The sequence below is a fragment of the Pteropus medius genome, unplaced genomic scaffold, assembly GCF_902729225.1.
Source record: "Pteropus medius unplaced genomic scaffold, Ma_sr-lr_union100, whole genome shotgun sequence".
In the NCBI taxonomy this organism is placed as follows: Eukaryota; Metazoa; Chordata; class Mammalia; order Chiroptera; family Pteropodidae; genus Pteropus; species Pteropus medius.
The window spans coordinates 65,306-81,651 of NW_024352540.1; the positions used below are offsets into that span (position 1 = coordinate 65,306).

Consider the following 16,346-nt stretch of genomic DNA (forward strand, 5'->3'; position numbering starts at 1 on the left):
TATAGCCCCAGGCTAGTCAAACAAGGATATTCCTGGGGCCAAGTTCAAGTGGGTTCTGTTATTTTAATAAACAATCACTTTTTCAAAAGTATCTATATTTACTTTCTTTTACATTTGGTTTATCCCTTATATAGAGATTCCTTATCTTGCACAACAGAGTTTTTGATCGTCTTTTCTTTTGGGAAAAGAAACATGTATTTTCTTCTCTGTATTCTCAATATCTTTGAGTTTGCACCTCCTTCTTACCACTTAACAGAGTTCCTTCAATTCTTCTTGAGACTACCACCGTGGTCTTAATATTTGTCCGCCCCCCGTCCCCCACCCCCTCAAATGCACGTGTTTGGATCCTCACACCTAATGCGATGGTGATAGAATTAGATGAATGGAATTAGTGTTGCTATGAGAGAAGTTACACAGTTCGCTTGCCCTTCCCCCATGTGAGGATACAGTGAGAAGGCACCAGCTGAGAACCGGGAAGAGGGCCCTCACCAGAGAACCAGGCCATGGCTCCTTGATCTCAGATATCCAGCCTCTGGAATTGTGAGAAATAAATTCCTTTTGGTTTTTGAGCTACTGGTATTTCGTTATAGCAGCCTGAATGGACTAAGACAATGATTGACTTCCTTTTCTGATTTAGATCGGGTTCTCGATATGTAATTACAACTTGTATTTTTTTTTTTTAGCTCATTTCTTTTTCTCTGCCCCATCCCTAGATACTAGGGACACAAAAATGGAAAGAAAACCTCTATTCCCAACTGGCTTACATCCACTTTAAAGAAATAAGATGTTTAAATAAATTATTGGAGATTAGTAGTTGAAGTGGTTTTGTAGTCAGACTGTCCTGGATTTGAGCCCTAGATTTCCTACTTACTGTGTAAACCGATGTAAATGGATTAATTTCTTCTTCTATAAAAAGAGAAGTAATATAGAGTTTCTCATTAAGAGGAAATCATGAATACAAGTAACAAAAATAATAGAATACTTAGGGATACATTTAACAGAGGAGGTGAAGGACCTATACTCTGAAAACTACAAGACATTATTGAAAGATATTGAAGGAGATACAAAGAAATGGAAAGATAATCCATGTTCATAGATTAGAAGAATTTACATTGTTAAAATATCAATATTACCTAAAGCAATCTGTAGATTCAGTGCAATACTTATCAAAATCCCAATGATGTTTTTCACAGAAATAGAACCGAAAAGTCCTTAAATTTATCTGGAGCCACAGAAGATCCCAAATAGCCAAAGCAATCCTGAGAAAAAAGAACATAGCCATAGGTATCACATTCTCCAACTTCAAACTATACTACAAAATTATAGTAATTAAAACAGTATAGTATTTGCATGAAAACAGATACACAGACCAATGGAACAGAATTGAGAGCCCATAAATAAATCCACACATATAGGGGCAGCTAATTTTTGACAAAGGAGCCAAAAACATACAGTGGAGGAAGGAAAGTCTCTTTAGTGAGCAGTGTTGAGAAAACTGGCAATTGAATGAAACTGGACTGCTATCTTATAACATACACAAAAACTAACTCAAAATGGATTAAAGACTTGAATGTAAGACCTGAAACAATAAAATATATAGAAGAAAACATAGGCACTGAATGTATGGACCTTGGTCTCACAGGGATTTTGTGAATTTGACCCCAAAGGCGAGGGAAACATAAAGCAAAAATAAGTGAATGGGACTACCTCAAACTAAAATGTTGCACAGCAGAGGAAACCGTCAGCAAAACAAAAGGCAACCAACCAGATAATAAAAGATATTTGCAAATGGTACCTTCATTAAGGGGGCTAATATCCAAAATATATCAAGAACTCATAAACTCAACAACAAAAGCAAACAGCCCTGTTTAAAAATGGGCAGAGGACCTGGATAGACACATAACAAGGAAGGCATATGCATAGCCAACGGACATATAACAAGGTGTTCGACATCACTATTTATCAGGGAAATGCAATTCAAAACCACAACAAGACACCTTACACATGGTAGAATGGCTGTTATCAAAAAGACAAGAAATAACAAGTGTCGGAGAGGATGTGGAGAAAAAGTTACCCTCGTACACTCTTAGTGGGAATGTAAATTGGTACAGCCACTATGGAAGAGAGCATGGAGGTTCCTTAAAAACATTAACAATAGAACTACCATATGATCTAACAATTCCTCCTCTGGATTTTTACCTGAAAAATATGAAAATTATTTGTAAGGATGTACATACCCCTATGTTTATCGCAGCATTATTTACAATAGACAAGATGTGGAAACAGCCTAAGTATTTGTTGACAGATGAATGGATAAAGACAATGGAATATTACTCAGTCATAAAAAGGGTGAAATATTGCTGATCTTGACAACATGGATGGATCTCGAGAGTATATTCTAAGTGAAACAAGATGGAAAAAGGCAAATATCATATGATTTATAGTCCTATGTGGAATATAAAACAAAAAGTGACAAATAAACCAAACTCATAGATACAGACAACAGAATGGTGGTTACCAGAGGGAGAAGGAGGTAGGGAGAGGGCCAAGTGGGTAAAGGGGGTTGAACATGTAATGGAAGGAAACTAGACTTTGGGCGATAAGCACACAGTAGAGTCTACAGATGTCTAATCGTAATCTTGCACACCTGAAAATTATATGTTATTAACCAATGTTACCCCAATAAGTTTTATAACTAAAAGATTTCAGAGGGGGAGCTGTTCTACTGATTCTAAAGTCCAGCCTGTTGGTGGAATGCCCATTGTCATTAGGACTGAGCAGCTCGGGGTGTAGGCTGGAACTTAAAGTCCCATGGGCTTGTGGAGGGTCGATTTGAGATGCAGGCACAGGACCGCGTGATAAAGTCCTTCAAGAGTATAAGGCTGTGTCCGTGCTGAGGAGGTCAGTGTCTGCCATGAGGAGGGATAGATGATGACGCTACTGGATGGTATGGGCTTCAGAGGTGGAGAGGATATTGCACAGGGTGGGCTTGGAATCTATATGATTATGGGGAGGCTAGATTATGAGGCCATGTGATGTGAGAGGGATGAGGACAGTCCCCTTTCAGTTCAGTCATCACCTGCTTGGATTATGGACTTGGCCTTTTTAAATACCTTCTTAGGTCTGCCCGTAACTGGTCCCCTATCCGGTCTCCTTACTCCGGCCCCGTGGTTCTCAGTTCGGGGCCGTGTTCCTCTCTGGGGTGCATTTGGCAATGTCTGAAGACAGTTCTGTTTGTCACAATGCGGGGAGGTGCAGCTGGCCTCTAATGTGTAGATGTCGGGGATGCTGCCAAGTGTTCTACAAGACATCTCTCCCTTCCTCCAACAAAGAATCACCCAGCACAATATGCCAATAGTTGAGGAAACCCTGTGATGTACATTTCACATAAAGCCTTTAGTGTTGTGTTTTGTCGTTGTTGTTGTTGTTGTTAGAATCACGTACAAATTCCTTGGACCTCCACGATCTTCCTCCTGCCTTCAACACTTTCATACTTCTGCAGCTCATGACCCACTTCCCTTTCTGTCCCTCCAAACTCTATCCTTCATCGTATGGAACTGCTATGTTTCCCCAGTTGTCCACACTTTCTCTTACTTCTGTGGCTCTGTGAAGACTACTCCTTCTGCTCCCAACTGTTATTTCTTACTTAAGTTTATCAACCTAAATAAAGAGGTGAACTGTGGCAAGCTCGAATTACCAGAAGTTGAATTCATTTGGGAATAGCAGATGAATTGCAATTTCTGGAAACGCTGTAGCAGGCTACACGTGAGGGTTTGGTATGGCCTGTATTCAAGGGCAAGCTGTGGAAAGGAGGGTAGTCCAGCCAGGTCCAGGCACGTTTATTGGCTTGAGGGCGGATTGTCATTGTTCAGGAGATCAGTCTCGGTGTTCTGTAAATCGGTCTCTCAGCTCTTAATTCTATTCTTCTGAGGGTCCATGTGTGATATTCTCCATTTCATATCCTCTGGTTCTATTTTCACAAGATCTATTTTTTCCCATAGAATGCTGTTCAGAGTTAGATGTCATTCTCTCTCAGATGCCTTCTTTAACCCTTAAGCCTGCTTCTTCTCTCTCAAAGAACCTAACAGGTTTTATAATTGGCTTTTATCCTATTGTGCTGCAATGCAAATTAAAAGTTATGTGAAGGTGTTCCTGTGACCAGTGTGATGTTCTGTCCCTGTGTTTACCAGAGAAACACAGATCTAGGGTAAATACAGGATCAGGTCTCCCCAGAGTGGTGAAGAGTAGACTACTCCTAGACTGGATTACAATTCCATCTCCTCCACTCACTTAAGAGCTTAGGACATTTACCCAAAGTCACAGACTAAAATTTTTCACGTGTAAGTGTAGTGCCTGCCTCTGGGGTTATCTTGAATATTAAATGAGATTAATTGATTCAGAATTTAGCACAATGCCTGGCACAAAGTAAGTGCCCAATAATTATTTGCAATACTTTTAAAAATTATTATCTTTATTTTTTATTGTGGTTCACATGCAATGTCATATCAGTGTCACGTGTACAACTTAGTGATTTGACATTTATATTTTTGTGACGTTACTACCATAATAAATCTAGTAAATATTCATCACCATAAAAAGCTATTACGATGATATTGACTATTTTCCCTGTGCTGTACATTACATCCCCACGACTTAATTTTTTAATAACTAGAGGTTTGTGCCTCATCTCCTTCACCTTTTTCACCCCTCTTCCCACCCCTGGCAACCATCAGTTTGTTCTCTGTATCTATGAGTCTGTTCCTGCCTTGTTTTATTTGTCCATTTGTTTTTTTTTTTTAGATTAAACATGTAAATAAAACAATATGATATTTGTCTTTCTCTGATTATTCATTATCTTTCAAGTTTCTGTCATTCTATAAATATACCTTGATTTTATGAAGAAGGGGATTGTAAGAAAAGCCTTAATGACAGAGGAGAGGAGGAACTGGAGAATCTGTTAAGTTAATGATTGTAAATGGTCAAGAGTGACTTGTATTTTATAATCTTGTTAACACTTGGAGGGAGAGAAGATGGAGGATGGGATCGAATGCGGATTTGCTGGGGAATCAACTGGCTTGGGAATCAACTCATGGATCTCTGCTTTTGGGATTAATGCCATATTTCTTTCTTAACCTATTTGCTACTTGTAATTTTACTACTGTAATTATCATATTTCCCCCAATCCTGCCTCCCTACATCCTTCTCGATGGAGTAGAATGGAAATGGAGAGAGGAGGGAAAGATGCAGTAACTGCACGTTGTGCAAGTGGACCCGTGCGCCCACTGGGTGTCGTATCCATGGCCAGTCCATGGTGGCTGACTGCTTTCCCTGGTTCTGAGAAGGATCACACTCAAATATTAGCTTATAACTTACTTATTTGTAGCTTTAGCTCTCTGTGTTTATGTGTGTGAATGTTTGACATACTACATAGAAACTGTGGCGTGAATGAATGAAAGTACCACTTCTGTCATCTCTCTCCTAAGAATAAGGACCTCCGTTTCACTCAGAATTCCTAAGACAGAGAGGAACTATCTTTTGGCACAGTTTTTAAAGCTGGCTAGATAGAAATTGGTTTGCTCTTCTCTTTCAGAGAACTCACTGCATGGAACAAGTTTGGTTTTCTTGGTTGGATAATTCTCATAGGATAAAATTATTGAAGGGAACAATCAATAAATAGACACAGGAAGGACTCTTTTTACTATTTTTAATTTTCTCCGAGGGGCATTTTTTCATCTGATTTTATTTTTAGTTATAAAATAAATTTATTTCATAAAGAATATGAAATAAATGGATATGTTTCAAGGAGTACCAACTTGATTTCTTTCTTTGTAGACTGTACACTTATATGGTTCAAAAAAAATTTCCCCATATTAGTAATCTTTCCTTACTGCATGATTGATTGTATAATGAGCAGAATCCCATCCCCTATGTTTGTAATCATACAGTTCAGTGTGAACTAGAAGGCTTTTAATATATATTTTAAAATTTGTTATTTCTCTGCGCTTTGTCACATGTATTCTTATCCCTGTAATTTATAGTAATTTGTCTCAACTTACTACTCAGTGAATAGCTGTATGACTGGATCCTGTAGAAATCGGTGTCCAAGTTTTTATACATATGAGTTTAAGCATGTATGTTGTGAGATTATTTTGTTCTCCAATCTGATACGTGACTTAGTAAATAGCTAATATGTGCTGCTTTTTGCATATTTTATTTTAGTCAAAACAGGTGATTTTCCCCCCCTCCTCCGCCCCCGCATTATGCTGAATTCAAGAGTATTATTACAAAGCAGGAGGATTATGATTGTTATTCCCTTCTCACAAAGTTTTCTGAGCTTAGAAGAAATGCTAATGGTACTTTTGTGGCTTTTAGAATAGTCCTCAACCATAAAGTTAATTGAAGTTTTAGAAAATAGATTATTAAAAATGCATTAGTGGCAGTCACACTTTTTAAGGCAGTGACATACTTTCGTCTCTTTGATGTTTTGGCTTTCACAAATGACACTTTTGTCACCCATCTGACAAACCGTGTTGAATGACTCAGAATTCATTAGGAATTTGTATGATGAACTTTTATTAAAACGGATGACTCAGCCCAACTTTTCTGTCATGATTTTTTTATCCTTCTCCCGAATATGCACTGAATATTAATTAGTTCTGTTGATGTGACTCGCATTTCTTGCAGCCTTGCTTCTCTTATCTGAAGAGTCAGGAGGAAGGGTAGAATTGTAATTCTATGACGAAGCGAAGATGCCTTGGACTGAGAAAACATTAACCAGCCAGGAGCTTCAAGGGTTATTTTTTTTTTTTCCTCCCAATTTTTACAGGACTTTGGAAACCTGAAAGAAGATTTATTCCTTTTTTATTATCTTTTGACACAGTTTTTAAAGCTGGCCAGATAGGAGATATTTTAGCCTTAGTAAATATTTTATAGTCTTTGTCACAACTACTCAACTTTGACACTACAGTATGAAAGCAGCCATAGACAGTGTGTGATGAATAAGCATGGCTGTGTGTCCTAATAAAACTTTATTTAGGGAAACAAGTAGCTATCTAGATTTGGCCTGCAGACCCCTGGTTTACACTCAGGTGAGAGACATAAAATGTGCATTTATTGTGTAAGTTTGACTTTTATTTCTGTCCCTGACCACGTGTATTCACCAATCAGTCACATAATGTTTATTGAATTTTTCCACGAAAAGTGCAGATAGTCTCCCTGTGCTTCTTTGCTTCTGTCAAAAGGATGAACAGACACAGTGGCTCAGTATCCAATGGGGTCGATAGGAGAGTTTCGAGGTTTTTACTGGTCATTATGACTGGGACATAAAGTTGCAGGGTGAGGTAGCAGGGGCAGAGAAAGTATCTTAAGACAAGATGCTAGATGGCACCAGAGCCATTTGTGAAGGCTTCTTGAAGAAGGGTCTAGGAATTGGATTTTGGTCTTGAGAGCAGTAGGAGCCACTGGAGGGTTTTAGGTTGAAGAAATGACGTGATAAGGTTCATGTTTTAGAGAGAACATTCTGGGTGCTTGTGGAGTATGGACGGGTATGGTTTGGAGGCCGGAAGATTCTGAGGAAGATGTTGCAATTTCCGGGAGAGGGGGAATATTGGCCGCAACTGTGTAAGTAGCGGTGGGGATGCAAGAAGTACGACTCTAATGATACTTAGGTTGCCGGTTCTCAAAATGCAGCGGACGGATGTTGGAATCACCTGGGGGAATTCTTACAACACGTCCCTGGGCTCCGCCCCTAGATTTTCTGATTCTGTGGTGTGAGGTGGGGCTGGAAAGTCTGCATTTCTAACTAGTTCCCAGGTGATGTTGATGCTGCTGGTCCCAGACCACACTTTGAAAAGTGCTGCTATAGAAGATGGAAATGAAGAGACTTAGGAGTCTGATGGATCATGTAAAGGTGAGAGAGAGGCAGACACAAGGATATGCTCACGTTTCTGGCTTGGACGATGCTGTTTACTGTGTGTTAAATGCAGGAGGAGCAGATCAAGTGGATGGTTCAATTTAGGTCTTACTGAATCTGAGGATGTCTGTGGAAAGATGCAGTAGTAACAGGTTATTTGAGTCTAAGGGCTGGGAGAGGTGAAGAACCTTCAGCGTGCGGGTGATCCCTGAAGCCCATTATGTGTTGAAGAGTGCCTGTGGGGTGAGAAGCAAGGAGGGCCCGATGTGCAGATGAACACTTACGCGTTGGGCAAGGAGAAAAAGCTGCAAGGAGGCAGATAAAGAGCAATCAGAGAGGTAGAACAAAAATAAAAAAGATTAAAAAAAGACAGATGGAGCGTTAAGTGGCATAAAATGTTGCCAAGAGGTCAAGTAAGATTAAGACTGAACAGCCATCATTGAAGTTACCAAAATGATTGTAATAGCCTCGTAGAGAGGAATTTGAGTGGGGCGCTGTGGGTGCTGAGGTTTGAATGGGAGGGTAAGGGGGTTGGTGAACAGACAGGAGGTGGGGTGTGCTGGTGCGAGATTAACCCCAGAAGTTTTGTGTCAACGAAAAGAAAGAGTGGGTTATGAGTGGTGAATGAAAGCTAATTTCTGCTTTTTCTTTCTTTTTTTTTTTAAAGAATGGAGAAGGTGTTAGAGCACGTGTAGATGCTGATTGGAGGGATCCAGTAGAGAAGGAAATGTTGACAGTTAGGGAGAGAAAGGAAAATTGATAGGGTTTTGTCCTGAGAAAGCCACAAGGCATGGGATGTGAAGCACGGGTCGGGGACGGGGCCTGGGACAGGGACAGGGACACCTGTGTATGAATGTGAGCATGGAACGGAGGGTGCAGATGAAGGCAGGCTTTTTTAGGTTGATGATGGGACGTTCAGGCAGTGCTGCTGGCTTCATTGTTCTCTGTGAATGAGGAGGTCTCACCTTCTCTATTGGGCGATTAGGGGTATGTGAGGCCAGTTGTTTAAAAAGTATGTGGAAGACGTTTCATTTGGACATCACAAAAACGGGACTGAGAGCTGAATAGAATAACAGGGATGCCTGATGGGGGTCAGCTGAGGTGGAAGATAATGGATTCATATTGGTCTGTCCCAGCACTGGATGAGGCAAAGGCAAAACATTGCCCTGGTCTGAGGCTGCCGTTCGGCCCCGATGGATGCATCTGATGGTAAGTGAAGGTAACAGTCGAGGATACTGGTGCGGAGTGCCGGGAAGAGTGGGCTGCAGAGTTAGAAGACAAGAGCAGAGGGAGTGGGTGGTAGAAAGTAGGGGAGTCAAGATTCTCAAGGTCTGGAGGGTGAAAAGTTTCAGATGAGATGTCTCCATATATTTTCCCACCGGTAAAGTGGTTTTTGTTGATGAAGTGGTTGAGAGTGTGGCTAGGTGAGTGGACAGCTGCCTGGGGTAAGGTGAAGGTGAGATCAAGGCGAAGGGTGTTTCCTTCATGAGGCAGTGGTGTCACTCAACCAGTGATGAAGGGTAGACTTTAATTTGGGAACAGTTCGACGAGGGGTCCTTTGATGATAAATGGATTGATTTAGAATGATAATTCATATGCGGAATGTACTATATGCATTTACAAAGTAGAAACAGTGAATTACACATGTAATAACGACAGTTAAAATATAGATGGTTCTATTTTAATCTTAGTCCTTACTTAGTAGGAAACTGGGGTAAAACCTTTGTGAAATCTGGCTGGGAGATATATCTCTGTTCTTTTGCTTGTATTTACTTCACTCTCACTTTATTTTCTCCTTTAGATACAAATTACTTGCTAATCCTGGGTTCCATTCCAGGCTGTGACCAGTCTGCAGAAATTGTTAGTTCCTTGAATTGGTGCCTTTATTTATTTTTTTTAAATTATCTTTAGTACTTGAAAACACATTATGGTTATTATGTACCAGTCACCGTCCTAAGCACTTTACAAATATTAATTCATTTACTCTTCATAACAATCCTGATGAGATAGGTTTTATCTCCATTTTACAGAAGAAACTCGAATACTGGGAAATTATGTTCATTTTCCCTTGCTTAAATTTCAGTAATCAGCACAAAATCTTCTGTAATTTTGCAGTTCTGGCTGTCGCTGACACTAATTTGTCATTACATAGATCCAAACATGTAAGTGATATCATGCGGTTTACAACTTTTTCTGTCTGGCTTATTTTGCTTCGCATGTTTATCTCAAGGTCCATCCATATTGTTGCAAATGGCAGTATTTCATCTCTTTTTATGGCTGAGTAATATCACGTTGTATATATGTACCACAGCTTCTTTAGCCAGTAACCTATGTATGTCTGGAAAAGTCTTAATTTCTCCTTCATATCTAAAGGAGAGCTTAGCTGGATACATCATTCTAGACTGGTAGTTCCTTTCACTTAATAGCTTAAATATTTGATTCCATTCCTTTCTGGCTTGTAAAGTTTGCACTGAGAAGTCCGAGGATAATCTAATGTGTTTACCTTTATAAGTTACCATTTTTTTTCTCCCTGTCTGCTTTGAGAATTCTTTTGTTGTTGATTTTTGATAATTTTAATACATTGTGTCTTGGCGAAGGCCTTTTTAGGTTGAGATAATTGGGTGTTCTGTTGACTTCTTGAATTCTAAACTCCAGCACATTCCTTAGATTTGGGAAATTCTCATCAACTATTTGTCTGAAAATGCTTTCTAATCCCTGTTCCTTTTCCTCGCCTTCGATAATGCCCATTATTCTTATGTTTCTTCTACTGATGGTATCAGCTATTTCTTGAATTTCTCTTTCATTATTTTTCATTCTTCGGTTTCTCTCTTCTTCCTTCTGATTTATTTCTAGATTTCTGCCTTTGATATCACTGATCCTTTCCTCCATTTGGTCGACTCTCTTTCCCAAGCTTGCTATTTCATTTTTCAACTCTTGCACTGTGTTCTTCATCTCCAGAAGTTCTATTTGGTTCTTCTTGAGGATTTTAGTCTCCTTACTCTGCTTATCTAGTTGTTTTTTTCAATTCTTGAAATTGTTGATTTGAGTTGTTTTGGGGATTGAGTTTTTTCAGAAGTACCATCCTGAATTCTCTGTCATTTAAGTCGCATATTTGTATGTCTGTAAGCTTATATCCTGGAGATTTTTCTTTTTCTTTCCGAGATGCCTTGTCACCTTGGTTATTCATGGTGTTTAATGGGCTATTTCTTCATCTGGGCATTAATGGAAATGTATTCGGCTTTTTTTTTCCAGAAAGATTTATTATATAAAGGTCTCTCTTTAGCCTGCTGCAAAGAAGGCACTTTTGTTTTGGTTTCCAATAGGTGGCATCTAAGTCTCTTGGATCCCTGCTTTATATGAAGCTTTAAAAATGCATTTTTATTTTCTTATAGATATTTAATCTCATTTGCAACCCTCAGTTTCAGTCCCTGTCAGTGTTAGCAACAGTTTTGGTAGCGTTTGCTCAGATTCCCCAGGACCCTGTGGTGTTTTGTTTTGGAGGGTATGGGAGGAAGGGCCCACTAGTTTGGGGATTAGGGGCTGTGGCTCAGCCTTGGTTTTGCAACCATAGTCGGTAAAAATCAACCATTGTTTCTCCGCCGGTCGCTCCTCTGCTTTTTGCCCTGATGAGTGGGACCTGGAGCCAGCGGGCCATGGGAGGCTCACAACTTTCCCAGGCAGGGCTGTTCAGGGAACTTGCCGCTCCTTCTCTCCTCCCCCTCCTCCTGCAGGGAGCTCCAGAAGCTGTGAGAGGCAGTTTTGGTCTCGACACCATTTGCTCAGATTCCTCTGGGGCTCCACATTGATCGATCTCGGAGGGTATGCGGAGAAGGTCCCTCTGGGTTGGGGATTGGAGGCTGAGGCTCAGCCTCAGTTTTGCAACCCGGGCCAGGAATAATGAGCTGTTGTTTCTCTGCAGTCCTGCCCTGCTTCTCTGCTTTCTGCCCTGATGACTGGGCCCTGCTGCCAGCTGCTAGAAGTTCTGGTGCTTCTAGGCAGGGTTGTTCAGGGAAGTTGCCGTGCCTTCACCCCTCACCCTCCTCCTATAGGGAGCTCCAGCAGCTGTGAGAGGCATCTTCTTTATCTCCCAGTCCACCGCCTGCCATGACACCCGGGGTTCTGACCTGTAGTTCCTCTCATGTGCAGATCCCATGCTCAGCTGTGCTAGTGTGCAGGTCGGATGTTTTTTATTGAGTTTTAGATTTTCAGCTTATGGTTGTTTCATGCAGAGAGATCTGCGGATGTCTCTCACTCCTCCATGTTTTTTCCGCTCCTGCGTTAACTATTTCAAGCCATGTGTCTGTGTGTTGTACACACCTGATTGATTTTGTTTTTCAATAGAACAACAAAATATCAAAACTGGAGAAGACTTTAATGATGATTTAATTTAGGCCAATTCTCTTAAGTGGACAAGGAGGTCACTGAGACTCGGAATGGTGAAGTGACTTGTCTGTGATTGCAACGGTTTTGGCAGAGCCAGAATCGTGGTCTCCTGACATTCGGGTCACTTGGCTTCTCTCCATACCATGTCACCTCCGTTAGAGGAGTGCCTTCTTCTGCTTGAAATACATTTGAGCTTTCAGCATCATCTTTATGGTTCACGGTCCCTGTGCAGTCATTAAATGAAGTTGGGTAACGTCTGTTTCTTTAATTATTGTGTAATTTCTGGGTCAGCTGAATGTTATGAAGAATCTTGGACATGTTTAGAGACATTGAAAAAGAAGTTGGAGATCAAAAATACTAGGGACTCGAAGATGGATGACAAGTTAAGGGAGTGGCGCTTAGTATTAGTACCCTGAGAAATCTGCATGACAAATAGGGACCAGAAAATATACTTTACATACTGTGGTGAGAAGAAGACTTTAAAAAGATCTTTAAGGATCATGTTTCCCATGATCCTTCCTGTGGAAAACCTGGTGTTCCTTTGAGAGCAGCTGCCTGGGAGGGGGGCCATTTTGATTAGAGACTGAAGGGGTTGTTTTCTGTAAGTAAGAGGAAGGTGGCCGAGTTGTCATTCCTGTTTTCTCATGCTTAGGTTCTCAAGGGACTGGTTAGGTCATATTAAAGGTCCCACTGAGCTCGTCAACGGCAAGAAGATAGAGTATCCTTGCAAAAATTATCTTAAAGCAGAGCCAAAAATATAACTCTGAGTTTAGAGACTGTTATGATGGAACTATTTTGAATCTGAAAATTGCCTTATATTATAGTACATATATTCTGTATGTATTTATTGAAGGCTGATAGGGAAGAGGACTTCTGAAAAAGTGGAGAAAATCTATGCTCCTATGGTCACAACATGTAGTAGAAAAAAGCATTTCTTTTCAGTATTACATAAAAAATGCAACCAAAACCTCAAAAGTCAAGCTAAGGTTCAAGGAAGAAATCTTGTGTTATGTACCTACAATGCTGCAACTGTTCTTTTTTTTTTTAAGTTTTTAATTTTTAATTATATTTGGCATATGATAATATATTAGTTTCAGGTATAAAACACAGTGATAAATTCTGGTACCCATCTGATACCATATACATAGTTATTACAATATTATTGGCTATATTCCTTTTGCTATACCTTAATCTCCATAACTGTTTGGGTACAATCAATTTGTACTTCTTAATCTCTTCCCCTTTTTCAAGTACCCCCAACCCCCTTCCCATCTGGCAACCATCAAAATGTCATCTGTACCTATGAGTTTGTTTCTGTTTCGTTTATTTTGTTCCTTAGATTCCATATGTAAGCGAAATCATATGGCATTTGCCTTTCTCTATCTGACTTATTCCTCAGCATAGTACCCTCTAGGTCCATCCATGTTGCAGATGGCAAGATTTCATTCTTTTTTATAGTTGACTAATATTTTATTGTACATATTACTACCTCTTCTTTATCCATTCATCCACTGATGGACACCCAGGTTGCTTCCATACCATGACTGTTTAAATAATGCTGCAATGAATAGATGGATTCCCATGTCCCTTCAAAGTAGTGCTTTGGATGTCTTCAGATAAATACCCAGAAGTGGGATAACCCACTTAGTCTTTTGTTATAGCCTTTGTTTTAAAGTCTATTTGTTCTGGTATAAGTATTGCTACCCCAGCTTGTTTGTTTGTTTGTTTGTTTCCATTTTCATGAAACATCTTTTATCATCCTTTTGAGTCTGTGTGTGTTTTTCGATATGAAGTGATTTTCTTGTAGGCAGCATATGTAAGGGTCTTGTTTTCTTATCCATTCAGCTACCTGTACTTTGACTGGAACATTTCTATATTACATTTACAGTAATTGTTGATAGATATGTAGTTACTGCTATTATATTATTCAGATTTTTTAATCATTTTTCTTCTTAAAGAAGCACTTCCAACATTTCCTGTCATACTGGTTAAGTGGTGATGAACTCCTCTACCTTTTTCTTGTCTGGGAAGCTCCTTTTCTGTCCTTTGATTCTAAATGATAGCTTTGATGGGTAGAGTAATCTTGGTTGTAGATTCTTGGGTTTTCCTAACTTTGAATATTTCATGTCATTCCCTTCTGCCCTGCAGTTTCTGTCGAGAAATCAGCTCCCTGGTAGGTAGCTAACTGCTTTTAAGATTCTTTGTCTTTATCCTTTGGCATTTTAGTCATGTTGTGTCTTGGTGTAGGCCTCTTTGGGTTCATCTTCTTTTGGAGTCTCTGCACTTCCTGGGCTGGTATGTCTATTTTCTTTGCCAGGTGAGGGAAATTTTCTGTCACTATTTTAAAATAGCTTTTCAATTTCTTGCTTGCTCTCTTCTTCTGGTATCCTTATGGTGCAAATGTTGGTACGCTCGATGTTCCAGAGGCCCCTTAAGCTATCCCCATTTTTTTTTTAGGGGGAGGGATTCTTTTTTTTTTTTTTTATGTTAGGCAACCCTTGGTTGACCTCACAGATTGCAAGGACCTTGTCAGCTTACAATCCCTTATTTTTTTATTTTTTATGCCTACAGCCTCTGGTCTTCCTAAGTAGTCTCCCATCCAAGTACTAACCAGACACAACCCTGCTTAGGTTCGGAGATCAGACGAGATCAGGCTTGTTCAGGGTAGCATGGCCGTAGATGAGATTCTTTTTTCTTGTTGCTGTTCTGATTGGGTGTTTTCTGATATCTTAAATTCTAAATCATTAATTCGATCCCTGGCTTCATCTAATCTACTGTTGATTCCTCCTAAGGTATTCTTCAATTCAGTTATTGTAGTCTTCATTTCTGACTGGATCTTTTTTATGTCTTCTATCTCCAATTTATGTTTTTTATCTCCTTGTTAAAGTTCTCACTGAATTCATATACTCTTCCCCTCAGTTCATTGAGCATCCTTATAACAAGTGTTTTGAACTCTGCATCTGGTAGCTTTCTTGTATCCATTTTGTTCAGTTCCTTTTCTAGAGCTTTGTTTTGCTCTTTCATTTGGGACATGTTTCTTTGCCTCCCATTTGGCTGCCTCTCTGTTTGTTTCTATGCATTAAGTAGAGCTGCTATGTCTCCTGATCTTAGTAGAGTGGCTTTATGTAGTAGGTGTGCCGTGGTGCCCAGTGGCTCAGTCTTCCCTGGTCACTTGAGCCAGGTACTCCAGATGTGTCCCTTGCATGGGTTGTGTGTACCCTCCTGTTGAAGTTGAGCCTTGGTTGTTGTTTGCTAATCAGTGGGAGGGATTGGCGCTCGGGCCAATTGGTTATGAGGACTGACCATGGCCAGTGGAGGTTGTGTTGTGCGGAGGCTGACCCTACAGAGCAAAATTTGCTTTAGCCCGGCTCAGGTGCCTGCCTTGTCTGCCTTTTTGGTGTGTCATCCTGAGATGTGATCCTAGGTGGTGTTCTAGCTCAGACTGAATCCACCTACTGGGTGTGCAGTCCGGGGCCTACCGGGCAGGGCCCTGCAAAAGCCAAATTCAGCTGAAGCCCGTGCCCTGCCCAGGGTTGCCTAGCATGAGACACCAGACAATCCAGATGGCTGCCACCGACAGTGGGCTTGGAATGGCCCTGAGAGGCCAAGCTGCAAACCAAGTCTGGCTGTAGCTAGTGCTGGGCTTGGGGCTGCTCAGCTAGAGTTACGGGGCATCCCGAGGCCAGATGTTGCTTGTTTAGGTTTTGTGAACCTTTGAGAGATTTTATGATAGTCCGCAGCATGAACCAAGACAGACCTTTTGCATGGAAAAGCCACTGGAAGCAGCTTAGGGGCCAGCAAGTTGCGGGGGTGGGGAGGAGGAGATGAGTCTCAGGGAATCACCAGGGCAGGGTGACCAGTGTGAGCCACTTTAATGGAGACTCAGATATGGTGCTTGACTGACAGTGGGGAGGACTCAACAAAGGAACAGCGCCCTCTGCCAGCTCTTCTGTCTGGGAGAAAGCTGCCTCTGCCATTTCATTTGCAGCTGCTATAGAATGCATTCTTTAAAATGGTATCTTGACAGAGCAGGAATTTCATTTTGCTGATA

At 40.6% G+C, this 16,346-nt stretch overlaps 1 pseudogene; it reads right to left on the reverse strand.

Moving 5' to 3' along the window:
* Positions 1–14,857: 14,857 nt before the first annotated feature.
* Positions 14,858–14,976, reverse strand: LOC120589485 (uncharacterized; annotated as a pseudogene).
* Between the last annotated feature and the right edge of the window lie 1,370 nt (positions 14,977–16,346).